The sequence below is a fragment of the Triticum dicoccoides genome, chromosome 7A (genome assembly GCF_002162155.2).
Source record: "Triticum dicoccoides isolate Atlit2015 ecotype Zavitan chromosome 7A, WEW_v2.0, whole genome shotgun sequence".
NCBI classification, from domain to species: Eukaryota; Viridiplantae; Streptophyta; class Magnoliopsida; order Poales; family Poaceae; genus Triticum; species Triticum dicoccoides.
In genome coordinates, this window is record NC_041392.1 from 24,345,887 (window position 1) to 24,352,997 (window position 7,111).

Below are 7,111 nucleotides of genomic sequence, written 5' to 3' on the forward strand. Positions count from 1 at the left end.
TGTTGTGTCATCGTTGGTCTCGCCGATAGCTGCTGCTTCATGTGCACTAGCTTTGTCGCTGGTGTTGCCAGAGACAATAAAATTTTGGAGCAGCTGTCATGCGGTTGATGTATTTTACATCACCTAGTGGAGCACTATCTATTTTACATCATCTATTGGAGTTAGACTTTTTGATGATGATGTAAAAATCACTTTTTGGTGATGTATATTTTACTCCAAACATAATTTGGTGATGTAAAATACCACAACTATTGAAGATGCTCTTGGCAAGAGGGAAGCAGTTTTTGGTGATGTATATTTTACTCGAACCATGATTTGGTGCTGTAAAATACATCATCTATTGGAGATACTCTTAGGGAGAGGGAAGCAGAGCTCGCCTAAAGGGAGTCGGTAGTGGACAGCCCAGTAGCCACCTGGTTTCTTCAGATTGAAGCCACACATGATTTGTTTCCTATTTTACTTTTGTTCATATTTCAAAAATAGTAATTACATATCATATAAAAGATAGTTAATTGTTTTAGAAGTTTTGATCGCACCTTTAGAAAATATTCATGCAACGAAAGAAATATGTTCCTGAAGCGAAAGAAAAATGTTCACTCAACTTTTTGAAAATGTTTGTACCATTAAAATAAGTATGTGACATTTAAAAAATGTTCACATGTTTCAAAATGTATGTTATATTTCGGAAAATGTTATAAAATATAATAAATCTTTGTCTATTAAAAACACATTTTGCATCATTCAATAAAATCTATGTTACATTGTTCACGCGTTTCAAAATTTTGATTTTGACATTTTCATAAAATATTTTAAAATGTAAAAAGAGGTTTGCATAGTTTATATAAAATGTTTCAACATATATTCGTAAAAATGACACATGTTTTTAAAAATACTAATCATGTATTAGAAAAAATTTAAGCACATGGGAAAAATTGTTTTAGATGTGTATGAGGAATGTACAATGTGTATGAAAAAAATAGGTCAAAAATTATATTCAAAACAATGTTAATCATGTGTTTCAAAATGTTAGATGTGCATAATAAAATGTTCCTAATGTATACAAAAAAGGTACGATGTATATGAAAAAATAGATATGCAATAAAAATGAAGAAAAGAAAAAACGAAGGAAACCGTTGAAAACCAAAGAAAGAAATAAAAAACAAAGAAAAAAGGAAAATAAAAATAAAAAGCACAAAATAATAAACGAAGGGAACCAGAAAAAGGAAGAAAACCTGAAGAAACCAGTGCAAAACAATAAAAAACATATAAAATAACCACTGTGGCCGGTTCAGTAGCACCACACTGTTGGCGAGATCTAATACGACTCGCAATGGGTGAGAATTGCATTGGTGAATTTCGAAGAGACATCAAAATCTGAATTGGTTACTGACATCTGTACATCTGGGCTGTTAATTCATGCTGGCATTTACAAAGCTACGAAAGACCAGCCTGTAGTTCGACCATGTCGTTGCTCTGTGGCAAGATGATCCATAGTCCAACCTATCCAAATGGTTCAATCTTTCCTCAAAAATTAAAAATAAAATCTGAAGGGTTCAATCGGTTTGGAGGTTTTTCACAGGAAAACCAATAGAAATAAGGATAACCAGGGAAAGTTCCATATAAATACATTCGGTCACACCAATTTCTAGGAATAATGTTCCTTTCCAATGTTTTCTTCAGAAAACTACACATCCCGTCAAAACACATTTTTCTCTCTCATAGAAACGAGGTAAAGAATTTCCTTAGCATTTGACATCATATTCCATTCTTTTACTATTTCTAGTTTCTACATTTTGGTTCCATTCAAATCGATTGAGCCCTCGGTAGCCTCCTCTTTTCACATGGGAGGTAAAAAGTTAAGATTTACTCATACCCATTACTTAATGAAATCAACGGCTCAGATCTATTATATACTCTTACCTCTAGTATGAAAAGAGGAGGTAAGAGGGGGGACCATGTTAAAATTTTGCGCCAAATTATGAACCAATAAGTGTCAAGATATATGAATTAAAATTCAAAACTTGGATGGTATATGTGGTCGTCATTTCGTCTCTCTGAAAAAATTGATCCTGGTACCTACTGTTTATGGAGATGCGCAGCTGTGCTTAGGTAGGGATATCGGCCACATGTACACTCAGGAGCAAAGCGATTTCTTTGAGATGATAAACAAGCCCATGATTTATATCTGACCCATTGATTATCATGACAGAGTCTCTCTCAGACAAAAATTTTGGGCTGCTGTCTATGCTTAGGGTGGACAAAGTTACTTGTTTTAAACATCTAATTGAGAGGACGCAAAGCCTTGTAAATGGGTGGAAAGAACGAACCCTATCTTTCGGAGGGAAAGAAGCGTTACTTAAAGCGGTGGCCCAAGCCATCCCAACGTATGCGATGAGTGTGTTTAAATTCCAAAAAAAAATTATAAGGGAATCATTGATGCAATGTTGCAATATTGGTGGGGTGATGAGGAAAACCAGAAAAGGATGCATTTGTTTGCTTGGTGGAAGATGTGTGTGCCGAAAGATAAGGGAGGTATGGGGTTTCGAGACATACATAGTTTTAACTTGGCTATGTTGGCAAAACAGTGTTGGGGGTTAATTGAGAATTACGACACCTTATGCGCCAGAGCACTAAGAGCCAGATATTACCCCAGCCGAGATTTGTTAAGTTATGAGTTGAAAAAAGGATCATCATTTGTTTGGCAGAGTATTTTGGCAGGTACTCAAACCTTCAAAAAAGGGTGCATATGGAGAGTTGGAAATGGAGCAAAAATAAACATCTAGAATGATTGTTGGATTCCTACCGGTGCCTCAAGGAAAATAATTACTGTTTGTGGAAACCAGGTGCTCACAAATGTTTGTGATCTCGTCAACCCATCTTTGGGCGAATGGGACGAACAACTAATTAGGGATAACTTTTGGCACATTGACATTGAGCGTATTTTGCAAATACCATTATTTTGGCAAGCTACAGAGGATTTTGTTGCCAGGCACCTAAATAAAAACGGAATCTTCACGGTATGGTCTGCATATTATAAACATCGGGAAGATACGTACATTCGGGAAGCCTTAATGGGGAACTATCAGAGTGGCTCGGTGCCACATCCAATATGGAAAAAGAGTTGGAACCTCAAGTTGCTAGGGAAAATAAAGATCTTCATTTGGAGGTGTGTGCATAACATAATACCGTGCTTTTAGAGTTTTAGCAAATCGCCATATCAGTAGCGTATCACAGTGCCCAATTTGCAAAGGGGGGGCTGAGGATGTGCGTCATGCACTTTTTCCTATGCCCTCTAGCTCGGGCAGTCTGGGAGGCTTTGGGCACATGAGATTTAATATCGGATGCTACACGGATTGACCGATCAGGGGCTGGAGTAATTGATTTCTTGCTGATGTGAACTGGAACCCGATCTTTCGATGAGAGAGGATAACTACGATTTTGGGTGGGACTTGACCCTCACGATCCGGCTACCAACCGTACAGGAAGAACCGTACACGACTGATATCCACGGCAATCGCTGAACCAACTCCACGGCGTTATTGACCGAGCCAACAGCGCGATCGACCTATCCACGAAGGATTTTTTTCCTGCAAGCAAATCGAAGAACATGCAAGAAAATAATAGCCAAGCAATCTCAAAATTGCGAATATGCTAGATGGGATTAATCTCACAAGATGGGGTTCCGATAGGATGTCTTGACGGTCGCACTAGCCGCTACGAGCGAAGACAAATAAAAGTAGCAATAGCTAAACTTCTCTAAACAAAACCCGACCCTAAACCCTAATTTTAACTAGCTATTTATTAAGAGGAGCGGCCGCCTTGTGTCTTGGTTTACGGAACGGAGGACGTACGGAGTCCAACGTCTGCACGCCTCAGCCGAAATTGATGTTTCCTTCGGTTGACAAGATGTGTGGCCCCAACGTGATGTACATAGGCATCGTAGCATGCAAGGCTTTTCCTTGCACCTTCCTCCCGCATGCATGTCCAGGAGCACTTCCTTGGCTCGGCTGCATGTGCATGGGTGCATTTGTATGGCCTGTGTAAACTTCAAGTGCATAATCTCTCATCTTGATACTTATTTTGTAAATGCCTTCAGCAATCCTACACAATAAATAAATTGGTGTAGTATTTTTGTCCCTGGTAATAAAATATAATATCATATAATGATCAATACAAATTACCTGAAAATTGTGTCGTGTAATATTTGTAGACGTATCTATGCCCATATCATCCTCCCTTTCTTGAAAACAAAGCCGTCCTCGGCTTTTATTTATCTGAAACACATCATAGAGCAACACAAAAATAGATGCAACATATGTAGGCCGTTTCGATGGTGTTAGGTTATGAGGGTGAAATAAATTTGTAACAACACCATTAGGAATATCATGAAAAGTTTTATCCCACACAGAGTCCATGTATGAATTATGGGGACACAAATGAACTACCTGAGCATGTGGTATGTCTAGTTCAAAAGTTGAGACAGTCAACGGAAAAATTTCAGAATTGATCGCAAGCATAGTATGCATAGCATGATCTGTTGATTTAGCTTTCCCATCATTTATTATTTCATCGGGGGTCATTGGAAGCAAGTTAATGGTTTTCCCTTCAAACACGAGAGTATATGAATTTGTTCTACCATGATGGATAACACTATTATCATATTGCCAAGGTCGACCTAACAATAAAGAACATGCTTGCATAGGTACAACATCGCAGTCAACATAATCATGATATGAACCAAGTGTAAAATGAACCCTCACACGACGTGTTACCTTCAACTTACCACAGTCATTGAACCATTGGATGTAATATGGATGGGGGTGTCTTGTAGTGGTGAGGCAAAGCTTCTCTACCATTTCAATACTCGCCAAATTATTGCAGCTTCCACCATCAATGATCACACGAACAGAATGCCCTTTGACAACAAACTTAGTTTGAAAAAGATTATGGCGTTGAGGCATCTCATCATGCCCCACCTGGGCACTAAGTACGCGCATGATTACAAGGCTTGGGTACTGATCTGCCATCTCAGCATTAATATGTATCTCATCCGTGTCATGCTCCTTAGAGTCACCTGCATTATTAGTGGCAAGCATAGCACGTGTATCTTCATCCAAATCACTAGCAGAAGAGTACTCACCATCTTCCCGCACAATGAATGTTCGTTTATTGGGACAGTCCTTCATCAAGTGCCCGCCACCTTTGCATATATGACACTTCATGTCTCTTGTGCGTCCAGACGAGGTGGTGGGTGCTAGAGATATTGCTTTCGAAGCCGCAGAGGATTGTGGAGCTGATTTTAAACTTGTTGGAAATGCACCATTGTTCGAGTTATGTGGTGTTGCCTCGGTAGTGGGTGGGATAGTTGGAGAGTGTGTCCATGATGAGTGACGACCTGCAGAAAAGTTACCTCGTCCCTTGTTGTGTCGTCCCTGTACTTTCCTTTCAGCTTTACAAGCAAAATGAAACAAACGAGTAATAGAATTGTACTCCTTATAGTCCAATATATCCTGAATATCACGATTCAAACCACCTAAAAATCTAGCCATCATAGCATCGTCGGTTTCAACTAAGCCACATCGCACTAAGCCAGTTTGCAATTCTTGATAATAATCCTCTACAGAGCTGCTACCTTGTTTTAAACGTTGCAATTCATTTAGTTTATCACGAGCATAATATGAAGGAACATAACGCTGTCGCATAGCTCGTTTTAAAGCATCCCAAGTAGTAGGTATATTATTTGCATTAATACGACAATATTCACTCCACCACATGGAAGCAAAGTTTGTAAATTCACTAGTGGCTGCCCTAACTCTTTGGTTCTCAGGAATATCATGACATGCAAATTTTTGTTCAACAGAAAGTTCCCAGTCAAGATAAACATCTGGATTATATTTACCATTGAAAGCAGGCATAGTAAATTTGATTTTGGCACTATAGTGTTCATAATCTCTAACAACATACCTGGGTTGGCCTCGTGCCATACCATGACGGTCGAAACGTAGTTGTCGATGAGCACGATCATTGTGGTGGTTGACCATTTGGTCGTCTTCGGTGTCACCAGAATAATCCTCGTAGTTGTCCCCATGTTGCTCGACGCGGGGAGGAATTTGTTGGTGTTGGTTTATGGTGGCGGCATCAGTGGCAGTAGCTGGGTGTTGTGGATGACCCATGGGCACACGCTGAGCTCGCGAAATAGCGCCGCCACCCGTGGAGTTGCGAGGATCAGCATTGTTGTTGATGGGGGGTGCAGTCCGCAACTCGTCAAGACGTGACAAGATGTCCTTTAGCTGTGTGTTTGCAACACCCTGTGCATCCACTATGGTCTTGAGCCTTTCTTCGGTCGCAATCTGAGCACCCTCAAGTTGGGCAAGACGTTCGCTAGTAACTTTCACATCCGCGGTGAGACCCTCAAGTGTGGGCTGATCCTGTGCCATTGTTAGCAAAAGAGAAAAAAACAATGTATAATCCCTATCAACTAACAGGATGTGGTGGACAAAATTCGCTCACACTCAAACTTAGTATCAAATTCTTACTTGTTCTTACCAATGCAACAGGTGGTGATCGACGCGTTGGTGTTGGCTTCAAACGACCGATGAAGATTGGATGGAGCGATAACCAGGAATCAGTAGTGTCGGAACCTGTACTTATTGGTAGGAAAAAGTGTAGCTTGGCAAAGGTTTCTCAACTCACAATATCAGTGGCACAATTTAGCAAAAAGTAGTGCAAGTTGAATAATTGCTCAAACTCCTAACTAGTGCTGGCAGTCGACTAGTAAGAGATAAAACAATCTAAGCCCAGATACTGAAACAAGTGAGTGAAAACCGATGAAAAAATATGATAGCTCTAAGTAGCTAGATATAAGTGAGGTATAAATGCCGTGTATAATAAAGCTCGAAAGCAGATGATAAATGACGCGGCGAGGAACACTGTAGCAGTAAAATAATGTCCAGAAAAGAAAATATCAGCCCAAAACAGATGCTAGCCGGCCTGATTTTTTGTTTTGCAACTTTTTCTTTTAACTTTTCTTTTGATTTTTTTTTTCACTCTTTTTTTTGTTGTTTTTTTTTCTTTCTCTTTTTTTTTTGAGGCCGGTTGCTAGCAGACGTCA